At 44.3% G+C, this 12,456-nt stretch overlaps 1 non-coding gene across 1 annotated transcript; it reads right to left on the bottom strand.

The window, feature by feature from the left end:
• Positions 1-892: 892 nt before the first annotated feature.
• On the bottom strand, positions 893-999 carry LOC112939134 (small nucleolar RNA R71). Its single transcript, XR_003242676.1, has one exon. It is a non-coding gene; the product is annotated as a small nucleolar RNA R71 (small nucleolar RNA).
• Positions 1,000-12,456: the final 11,457 nt, after the last annotated feature.

The raw sequence follows: 12,456 nt of genomic DNA, 5'->3' as shown, positions 1-12,456 counted from the left end.
ATCTTAATCCCTGCTTAGAATATGATTATCACAAGTAATATATAAATTATTAGTTGAGTTCTCTCTACATGATCTTCCCACGGGATAAAATAAATATGATACCCTTGGAATACTCTCGGGTGAAATGCTACAATGGTATATCCGTGTGCTTGCGGATGAACTCTGTAACCATAATATACCATAAGTATTTCTGCGCCATTGTTGGAAATTATATTTCTAGTAATGTCATTAAGAAATACCAACAAGCATTTCTGGCGCTGTTGCCGGGGAAGATTCATAATAGAGATTACTTGTAGTAACACTTTATATTTACCTCTGTATAATCATTTTCCTTTGCAGGCTAACCTTGTTTGTTTTCACTTTTTGTTGTGAAAACAGGGTAGTGCATGACTGGTTTCAACCTGCCGGAAAACTCCAAAGAAAATCTAGAAGCTTTCTTCCAGAGCGTCAGGCCGCGAGTCGTTGCTCCGTAGAAAACTCTACCAACAGAGAAACCAGCCGTACCAGCGCCACCAACTTTCAAGATTATGGCCAGCAAGAATCTCGTGAGTTCGTTGCTCCCTCTACTGACAATATGGCCGTCGGGCCGCAAGTCAACATAGGAGATATGGATTTCGACTTGAAGTCCAGCCTCATCACGATGGCGCAGACTAGCCCGTTCTGTGGCAAGCCTAATGAGGATGCCAACGCTCATCTGCAACAATTCCTGGAGATATGTAGCACGTACACCATCAAGGAAGTCAGTCCTGACGCCGTCAGGCTGCGACTGTTTCCGTTCTTCCTCCTCGGGAGAGCGAAGCAGTGGTTCTATGCCAACTGTGCTGCTATCAACACTTGAGATAAATGCTCTATGGCATTCCTCTCGAAGTTCTTCCCGATGGGCAAAACCAACGCTCTTCGTGGACGAATTTCCAGTTTCCAGCAGACAAGGGACGAGTCCATTCCTGAAGCATGGGAACGACTACAGGAGTACGTGGCCGCCTGTCCTCATCATAAGATGGACGACTGGCTGATCCTGCAGAACTTTTACAATGGGCTCACCCCGATGTCCCGCGATCACCTGGACGTGGCAGCTGGAGGAGCATTCTTCTCTAAAACGGTTCAAGGAGCCGTTAAACTTATAGAGAAGATGGTCTCCAATATGGGTTGGAGCGAGGAACGACTCCAGACCCGTCAGCGAGGCATGCACACCGTCAAGGAGACGGAGTTACTTGCTGCCAAGCTGGACCTCCTCATGAAACGCTTGGACGACCATGAGAAACGGCCACAAGGCAACGTCAAGGCCTTGGAGTCACACGTCACGTGTGAGGTCTGCGGCGGCATGGGTCATTCTGGGAATGACTGCCCAGAAACCCATGAGGAGGCGATGTACATGGGCAACAACAACGGGTATCGTCCACAAGGAGGTCAGGGGTGGAACCAACCGCGCCCGTATTATGAAGGAGGAAATAATAACGGTAACTTCTCTAACCAACTCTTGAATAAGATGACAGAAACCCAGTTAACTCAGTTGGCATCTTTAGTCCCTGCAAATGAATCCGGGAGGATTTCAGGGCAACCTGACTCCTCCATTGAAAATGTTAAGGCGATCACAACGAGGGGAGGTAAGTCTACTCGTGATCCGCCGTATCCTAACCTTGCAGGAACTAATGGGATGTCAAAAGAAACGCCATCTACTAACTCGGCTGACAAGAAGATTCAGCCAGAGAAGACAGTGCCGTAGGAGTACTGCGACACACGTTTGCTGCCATTCCCTCAGCGGAGCAGGAAACCGTCAGTGGACGAGCAGTTCGCTTGTTTTGTTGAAGTAATCCAAAAGATCCACATCAACGTGCCGTTGTTGGACGCTATGCAAGTACCAACATACGCCCGTTATCTCAAGGACATACTCAACAACAAGAGACCGCTCCCAACAACGGAGGTGGTCAAGCTGACGGAACACTGCAGCAACGTCATACTCAACAAGTTCCCGGAGAAGAAGAAAGATCCGGGGTGTCCCATGATCACCTGCTCGATCGGGGCACAACAATTCGACCAGGCCTTGTGCGACCTTGGAGCTAGCGTCAGCGTCATGCCAAAGGATGTCTTTGACAAACTCAACTTCACGGTGTTGGCACCAACACCGATGCGCCTCCAACTGGCTGACTCGTTAGTCCGTTACCCGGCGGGGATAGCGGAGGATGTGCCAGTCAAGATACGGGATTTCTTCATCCCGGTTGATTTTGTGGTGCTAGACATGGACACGGGGAAGGAGACGCCGCTCATCCTAGGGCGTCCATTCCTTAGCACCGCAGGAGCCAACATTGACGTGGGAACTGGGAGTATCCGTTTCCATATCAACGGGAAGGAGGAAAAGTTTGAGTTTCAACCAAGGACGGAACAATGCTCCATGGTCAGAATCAAGTACGGGCCGAACCCGCAGAATATTCAAGTGGTCGAAGTGGAGCCACCCAAGACAGATAGCCTGGTAAAGTTCATGCAGAACTTCCTGGAGAAGGAAACAACAATGCCAAGGAACCGTTATTGGAGGACACCGGTAAAATCACCTGTACCAGTCAAGAAGTTAGAGCACCCGGCTCAGAAGAAGCCGTTTTTCGCACCAAAATCAAAGAAGGTGTGGAAGGAAAAGCCAAAGACGCCCGCTCCATCACCTCTGGAGACGGGTGGAAAATCCGCGCACTGAATCGAAAGGAGGTACGGTTTTGCATGTCGGACTTTAAATGACGCGACCTTCGCCAACAGGTAAATTGGTATGTATCTGCATATTTGTTTTCAACAATTTGAATTTTTGCATCACCACATATTTGAATTTCAAAATTGCATTTAGGATTTTTGAATTTTGAGGAAATTCTTCAAATGAATTTTTCAGAGCAAACCAAAATAAAATTTTCAACAAAAATTCACTGTGCCACGACCGCACTGACCGTTGGATTCCATCGGCCGAAAGTGGGGCCGGTTGGGCCCACCAGGGGTTCGGCCGAACCGGCCAGGCAACGGTCGGCTGCCTCACTTTTTGAGGCAACGGCTAGTGGGTCCCACATGTCATTCTTGACCGTTGTGGGCACCCTATAAAAGCCAGCCGGCCAAGAGAGGGAATTCCACCCCATTTCAACACATTTTCATTCCCTCTCCAAAGTTTGCTCTCAAGTTTATTCATGCTTTGATAGTTCCTCAAATTCAAATCTTTAATTGCATATATACAAGTTGCTTTGGCGAAACTAACCGGCTGGTGAAACTCTTGTCAATTCTAACCCCCGCCGAGTTAGCCTGTTCTTGTTCCATTGTGCAGTATGAGGAGGCGACTGTCTCGTCTGTTCAAGGGATCAGGCTATCCATCAAGTCGTCATGACGAATCTAGTACTCGTTCATCAGCTGATGTCTCGATGGAAGACACCGACGCTCCGCGACAACTCTTGAGCGACGCTGACCTCGACCATGACAGTGATCGGGAGAGACAAGCCTACTACATGCTGAGCGATCGGGAGTGTGCTCACACGCGAGAATACTCGCCGGAGCTGCTGAAAAAGATAGGTATGGATGTTGAATTTCGTTATATTTGGAAAGCTGTTGGTTGGCAGAGATTTGCTGTGGTAGATGAGCCTGGTTCTCATTTGCTTACTTTGCAATTTCTGTGCACTTTGAAAGAAATAGAAGATGGTATTTCTTTTTGCTTTTTCCGTAAGGAGTTCACGCTCAGATGGAAAGGCTTGAGTACACTTCTTGGTTTTCACGATTCCTGTAAAACCGATCTCTAGAAAGGAATTTCTGGGTTCGAGAAAAATAGATTTTGGGAAGATATTTCTGGTGCTCCAATTTGCAAGAAACCTAGAACAAATGATATCCATAATCCTACACTTAGGCTCATGCACAAATGGATTTCTATGACTTTGTTTCCTAGAAGTGATCTGAGACCCATTAGGGGAGATGAATTAATTATCATGTTTGCCATGGTTAGAAAGATAAAAATTTCTCCTGTGAAATGTATGATAAGACAATGGTTAGAAAGTATAAAGTTCTCTGCTCTTGTTGAGTGCACTTTTCTGATTACTTGGATAGCAAAAGGGCTAGGGGTCGTTAGCGACCAAATTGCTTTTATCTCAGCCGCTCGTCTGCATATTGATGAGGCCTATTTAGTGCAAGGGCATATTTTGAAACATGGAGTAGATGGATCTTTGATATACTTTTTCCCCGGTTGTACAAAAGAAATCCCGTTGCCAAATGCGGGGTATTATTTGTACAACTGCCATGAACTGACCATTCCCCTGCAGACCATAGAAGAATCTCGTGCAGGTGGAACATACAGGGAGACGCGCAACATGACAAGGAACGAATAAGGAAGTTCATCATCCTCGACACCCGTGCAGATGTATGAGGCAGGTTGGGCACCAACTGGGGATGCACCCGGATGGACCCAAGCTCCACGCCATAGCATCGGAGTCTCAACCTGGGAAAGCACCAGTGAGGACCGGTGGCATGCGCCTCATGACATCCACTGGGGGGACTACCAACCCTCCAGATCAAGTGGTGTGCCTCCATCCCCAAGTGAATGGCGCTCAAGTTCGTCTCGTTGGGACTTGGGTGAAATCACTAGGAGAATAGACACCCTTGATGTGCAGACGGGAGAGATTCAGTACAACCTCACGGAACACATAGCTCAGACGCAAGAATGACAACAATCTGCTGATGCTCAGTTCGCCAGCATCAACAGCATGATGCAGCAACAGCACGATGACTTTCAAGCGTACTTTCGCTTTCAGGGGTTCAATCCTAATCAAGGACCCTGAGCGAAAGCCAAGCTTGGGGGGAGACTTCGCTCCCCCCACTGAGGTAACTTGTATCACATTGCATATTTCCCTTTCCAGTTGCATATTTGCTTTCCAATTGCATCTTATAAAACTTGAAAACAACATAAAAATTTGCAAAATAGAAAATACCAAAAAGATAGGATAGGTTTGAGTCATGCTAGGTAAGACAAGCTAGTTCTCTTTGTTGAAATGATGAATAGTTGCTCTGTTGCATATCTCTGATATATGGGTTCTTGGTAAGTACTCTCTCAAAGGTTAAATATAAGTAGCCAACAATTATCCGGGAACCTGAGGTAAATGGGCTGCACTTGCTGATCTAAGTCTAAGCTGTTGCGAGATATGAGATAGTAAATATGAGTAGCTATGATCCTGATACTAGGTTGGCTTGAATTCCAGATGTTTTGTTTTTCAAAATGATAAATTGAAAGTTCCTCATTTGATATAAATTCCTACCAGAGCCAAAAATGTGCTATCATGATTAAACCATATGCATTTTGGTTGCTTGCCATTCCATTGAACTTTGTCAAACTCTTGTGACTTGTGTAGATACTTCTCATGCTCTATGATCAAGATCATACACCCATATATATGGACATGCTAAACTCCTACACTGGGAGCTAAGCAATATTCCATTCCATATCCATATTACCACCAAAATAAATTCTCCATGCTTTCATGTGCTTTCTTCTCCTAAAAAGAAAAAAAAGAGAGGAGGGAAAGGCATGGTTATGAAAAAAAAAGTTATGCTCCATCAAGCATGAGCATGATTGAAAAAAAAATGTAATCATGCCCTCTCCTAATCAATAAAAGAAAGATTTTTGGGAGAAGAAAGTAAGCACAAAGAAGAAGCATTTTGTTTATTTTTATTTATTTTTCCTCATACACCATTTCCACTATATACCACACACACATTATGCATGATCTTGATCTTGAGTATGTTTAGTTATCTGCTTTAGTCTAAGTTTTTGACTCAGTAATAAATGTGAATGCAAGTATGCCATGTTTGATCCCTACCGAGCTCCACATATAAACCTTAGAGTTGGAATCAACAAGGCAACATTTGATGAGGAAATCATGCTGATACACTTAGAGAGACTGAGTGAATCAATTGAGGAACTTGGTTTTCTTTTCCAAAATCATTTGAAAACTTCCGGAATAAGAGTTGAATAAAGATTGGGTGATTGGTGCTCTAATTGTTGTTCTATCTTTCAACCGCCCAAGGCAAGGAGAAGCAGTGTCTCGTGGGAATCAGGGGTAAGGGTAAGCCACCGTGCCAAAGATTATTTAATCTGAGAGAGAGTACATGTACCTTGCACCTGTATCTCTGAGATATGCAGCATAGTAGCAGCTCCTGATTAACAACCAAGTCATTGTTTCCTTTCGTTCTTCGCTCGGGACGAGCAAAGGTTCAAGCTTGGGGGGGTTTGTTGACGGTCGTTATCGATCAGTTTCGGCCGTCAATATTACTAAAACAGGAGAGAACTAGTGATGCTTGCAATGCATAAATATGTTAGAACAATAATATTCCACTAGTATTAGGTCTACTAACCTTTTTTTGCAGAGAATGACAATAAAGTGAAGGAGAATTAACATCAACACCAACGATAAATCAATCAGACGATGTCGAGGACCAGACTTATGTATGAATGGGCCAAGAACTTAGAATTGACACGATAAATTGGGCCAAAATTCACAAGTCTGCGGAGTGGAGCAATAGAGGAGGCCACCAGCCGAAATTGGGCTGGATTGGGCCAGCCCCAGGTTCGGCCGAACCAATCCAGGCGTCGATGGATCTAGGTTTTGGCAAGAACGTCCAGGATTGCATCCCAATGACGGTTGGAGGTCACTTTGGACAATTCCCCTTCCACAACCGTCATACCTACCTCTATATAAGAAGCTCACTCTCTTCACTTCAACACACACCTCAAGCAAGAGCTCTCTCATTCCTCTCAAGTTTAGTTTAGTAGTATCTAGATGGTGGAATAGAATTAGAATAGGAATAAGGAGTCCGGAAGGCTTCGGAAGAGTTCGGGTATGGCTCTAGTAGCTTTCCTTTCCTCTTTTGTAAGCTTTGTACTTTTATTAGAATACTCTTCTAAATACATTTCTGGTATTGAAATACTTTCCGAGTATATGAGTACCAACTTTACATTATGTTCTTATTATACTGAATATACTGCTAGCTTATCTGGGAGATGCTTTGGTGAGGGTATAATGTTTGCTTATGCAATTACTCTATGTCATGACGATGATATTAGAGTAGTATCTGGTAGTTTAGGCGTGGTGTCTAGATTACGGGATATCATTATTTGGGGTTATATATTGCGGATGAGAGGTGGGCCGCTGATGGTGATAGCTCAGTACGGGTATTCCTCCGCGCCTATATATAATCCTAAGTTAATTTACTGGGGAGGGTATTCCTCCGTATTTAGCCCCAGTTGGATGGTCATGACGGGCTGTCGTAAGGAACTCGGCAGTCAGGGGTGGCTTCTCGAAGTACCAGGAGGGCATCGGATAGAGGGTATTAGCTAGTATATCAGTTAACTAGAATGTATGTATACTATGTATATTAGAAGTATAGGAATAGATTCTCTTTCTCTTTTCTTTCCACCTAGCTTAGATTATTTATTATGAGGATGAGTAGAAATGTTTGTGTGTCACTCTACCCTTGGATTATCTTAATCCCTGCTTAGAATATGATTATCACAAGTAATATATAAATTATTAGTTGAGTTCTCTCTACATGATCTTCCCACGGGACAAAATAAATATGATACCCTTGGAATACTCTCGGGTGAAATGCTACAATGGTATATCCGTGCGCTTGCGCTTGCGGATGAACTCTATAACCATAATATACCGGAAGTATTTCTGCGCCATTGCTGGGAATTATATTTCTAGTAATGTTGTTAAGAAATACCAACAGCTGTGTCGGACCGAACAACCCATTTGGCCATATATAGTAATTACTAGACAAATCGTTGAAACAAAGAAGATGAATTTGCATTACTCATAAAGGACAAGAGCCGATAACACATTTAAGTGAGAAGTTAATAATATGATCTTACAAAATATTGAAAAATAAACAAGAGAGTATGTCGAAACATGATTTCAGCAATAATAAAAGGGTGTAGCGCACGAGACCTAAAAGTGGATGGATGAGGAGACAAGAATTTAGACAGCTTCAGGCCCTCTCGATGAGAGGTAATACCCTACTCCTTTTTGGGGATTTGAATCCGCCAGGCGTATTATAACTCTGACGATCTAATTATGTCATGCCCCCTAGAGGGCCTCCTGCCCACCTTATATAGGATGGTGGGCAGGATTACAAGATAGAAACCTTAACCAATACGGTATCGGTTTCCTAAATCTATTTTACAATATTACCAAACCAGGACTTTAGACCGTTCCATAATATACAAGGAAACGTAATACCCATGTCATGATCTGTTACATATTTCATAGATATAAGGTACCCTCTACACCGATCGGATAACCACACCGTGTGGGTATGGGGTACCCATAATCTCTACAGTAGCCCCTGAGACCTTCACAGTCGAAAAGATAATCTTCTCTCGAACCAGATTACTCCAAAGCCGAGTGCTTCGATCATCTTTGCCATGGTCTCCCGAGTACTTTTAGCAAATCTAAAGACTATGGAGGGCTGAAAAATAATTAAATGTAAACTTAGGTGCATCGACTAGATGCACCTAATAGGTGTAACCCCCGACTATGTGCTTAGTTGAACAATCTAAACATATAGTCAAGGAGTAGATAATACAACCAACTGAGTGGTTTTGATAATTGTAATCAACCAAGTGACTTGATATCAATATATAACATATGCGGTGTCAATCCCCAAATAACATTATCCAAGTGATATACCGACTGCTTTGTAAAAATTGATGCGAGCAACCTAAAGCTGACTACATCATTGAAAATTCACATAGAAAAGCAACTATAAAAAAAGCTTGAATGCTATGAATAAAGAAATTTCCAAAGTATTGGGCATACGCCATGCGCACACTGCTTTTAACAGATGTGCTTAAGTCCCTAAAAGACACATGGTTTCACCACACCTGGAAATATACGGCATATGTGGTTTAAAATCCGAGTAAATAAACTCATAAAGGATTTACCAACCGCCTGGAAAATGACTAAGATATATAATCACCCTAAGCCATAATATTGGTCAATAAAAATGCACACTTACGTGAAAAAAAGCAACGATATTGTATCCAATCAATTGCTTAAAAACCCAAACAGCACCTTGACTTATATAAAAAAGTCAGCGGGGCAGCTATATAAAGCTTTACTGTTTGACACCTTTTAAGATGCATTGTACCAACTCCTAAAAAGTTAAGTAACTACGGTATAAAAGGATTTTAAGGTATTAGGCACTTGATCACGTGCACTTTAGCCTAAGCAAAAAGTGCGTAAGTCCCTAAAAGAACATGACAGGCCACACCTGAAAATATGGGCTGCAGACATATTAGGCCTAGGCCAAAAAATATGCCTTCAACACCCTTTAAAGGATGACGCATGTAACATGCTCCCGAGTAATAAATCTTCCAGGTGATATAGACCAAGTGTAGCTCATATGAATAGCTTCTGATCTGAGTGATTATCCCTTATGGGATACTCCAAAATATATATAAAAATTGAATCCCAACTGGCGCAATTATTCGGTTGATAGCCCTTACGGGGAATAATGATTGGTCCAGTCTTCGATCATAGAAAATAATCTCAGAACTACGAGTGCATGTTGCCTGTATATAGAACAAAATCCAACTTGAAGGTATAATCCTTGTGCTTGAGCTCGTAAGCCCCTGAGCATATAGCTTATCCTTCTGTTGTAGTCATAATTGTCCATTGATGGTAGCTGATGCAGTCGGCATGGAGATGAAATGACCAACATGAAGATGATATTGCTCATCAGAGGTGACGGAAGATGTCAGTGGTAGTAAAAACAGTGACACCAATCAAAGGTTATGAAGTCGCATAGCTGTGGAGGCGAAGAAACCAGTCGATAGCAGTCAGGTCAGCTAGCAGTGAAGATGAAGGCGCCCAACAACAACGACATAGCAGTCGGTGGCGACGAAACCAAGCCGATGATGAAGACATAGACATGCATCAACGGTGATGGCGAAATCCACCAATCATGAAGATGAAGAAAATAGTCGGCGACGACAAACGCATCCGACGGTAATGATGATTAGCAGCAACAGAGATAGCCGGCTATGATGACGAAGTTGCCCATCAACAGCAGCATAGTAGGCTATGTTGAAGAGGCTTGACAGGATGTTGATGAAGATGACGATGTCGGCGATCCAGTCAATAATGGTGTAGCAGCCGATGATAACGACGAAGACGCTCATCAGCGTTTGCGTAGTAGCTCAACCGTGAAGGTGAAAAAACAAGTTGGCGTTGAAAGTCGGTAATTCCAGAAGCAACCGAAGGCGAAGATGTAGGCACCTCTTAGCAACGGTGGAGACGTCAGGGCCGATGAAGTAGATGTGCTGGTGATGATGTCAGTGACAATAATCCATCAAACTATTGAGAAGATATCGAAGCTCGAGCTGTTTCCTTGACGTTGGCATGTCCATAACTGAGATTGAGACAATGCTTCCTGATTTATGACGATAGCAGTAAAACTTGGCGTTGTAGCTGTTGCAGATGCTTCATTTGGAGGAAAATAGATATTGTTGTTCAACTCATCGAAACTGAGCTGATTGGTTAATAACCCCAAACTCCCGGACATGTAGATTACATCTCAAACTTGACACTTGAGCAACTTGGAGTAGATTGTAGCGGCGTGGAGAAACCAAAATTGCCGGTGAAATAATAAGAGTTACTGAAGTAGAACGTCTGCTCTGAAGCGAAAACGAAACTGATGACTCCCGAAGTAGATTCCATAGAACTCATTGGCTGATTAGTTGATTGCTTCGTCTGGACATAAAACTTGTCGAGATTTGAGCCGTATATTTGTGTAGCCCCCGACTCTTTGGTTAGTTGGGAAACAGCTGAACATAGAGTCGAGAACTGTAGCTTCTTGTCGTCGAATAGCCATAACTTGAGTGAAGATATGTGTTGAGCATGTCTGGGTAGAAATCTTGAATACTGGAACACCACTTGTTATAATAACATGGCATCATATTTAGTGACGCATACCGAGATGTCGAGGCTCTTGGAGACGTCGTGGCTGGTAAAGTAGCAAAACTTGCGAAGTACCGGCAATAGAGTTTGCTGGTGCCGAAGACAATGAAGATGAAGTAGCTCCACCATAATGACAAAGTTGCATAGCCATGATGAAGTGAACACGAGTCGGCGGCATCATAAGCAAACCGGTAGCAAAGACGCGTGATTGTGAAGATAAAAACACCAGCCGACGGTGGCATAACCAGTCGGCGACGGAAGAAGTAGAGTGATGAAGAAAACGAAAACGTCCTTGAGCGGCGGCATAATAGGCCAGCCGTGAAAGTGAAGACACCACGAGTGGCGGCGAAGGCAAACCAGCAATGACGATGACGCCGGTCAATGATGATGAAGACACGCAATCGTGAAGGCGAATAATCCAGTCGGCGTCAGACAAGGTGGCCAGCAATGAAGACGATGACGTCCATCAGTAGTATAGTGGTATAAACCAGCCGTAGAGGCGAGGGCCCTAGTCAACAGACAGCTTGCGTTGAAGATGATGACGCCTATTAGCGGCGGTGGCGGTGGCGTCGTGGCCGTGAAGACGATAGCACAAGTTGGCATCATACGAGGCGGCCGGTCGATGAAGATACAGACGTCCAACAACGGCAGCATAATAGGCCAGCCGTGCAGACGGATACACCAGTCGGTGGCGGCGAAGGCAAGCCAATGGTGAAGACATAGACGCCCAACAACAGTGTTGTAACCAACCAACCGTATAGGTGAAGACACCAGTCGGCGGCGGACTAGACGAACCGGTGGTGAAGACGTAGATGCCCGACAACAGCGGCATAATAGGCCAGCCATGCAGGCGGAGACACCAGTCGGCGGCGCCGAGGGCAAGCCGGTGGTGAAGACATAGATGCCCAACAACGGTGGCATAATAGGCTAGCCATGCAGGCGGAGACACCAGTCGGCGCCGGCAAAGGCAAGCCGATCAGTGAAGACGTAGACGCCCAACAACTGTGGTGTGACCAACCAACCGTGTAGGCAGAAACACCAGTCAGCGGCGGACTAGACGAACCGGTGGGTGAAGGAGTAGACGCCCAACAATGGTGGTGTGACCAACCAACCGTGTAGGCAAGGACACCAGTCGGCGGCGGCGACAACAAGCCAATGGTGATGTTCTGATTGATCTATTCCTGAAGCATAGGAGATAAGCTTAAAGCCATGAATCCCTATTATGCATATCTGGATCTGGATCCTGCAGAACAAACGTATAGAATGAGTAGTATCTGATGTAAATATAGTACTTGAGGAAAATTCAAGATTTCAAAATGTTTATAAATATGTATTTCTCCTCTTGTTAATTTTGATTTCCCCAAGCAGATGACTCCTTACGTTTAAACACTCTGCCCGACTAGTCATAGCCCCCAAGCACCGGGAGTCGGCCTAGGCACTTCCTAAACATGCATAGGAGTGACATGCGTTCGTCATTAATGGAACAAAGTTTCAC

The sequence above is a fragment of the Oryza sativa genome, chromosome 5, assembly GCF_034140825.1.
Source record: "Oryza sativa Japonica Group chromosome 5, ASM3414082v1".
In the NCBI taxonomy this organism is placed as follows: Eukaryota; Viridiplantae; Streptophyta; class Magnoliopsida; order Poales; family Poaceae; genus Oryza; species Oryza sativa.
Note: the sequence above shows the minus strand (reverse complement) of the source record. Positions and strands in the feature narration are given on the sequence as shown.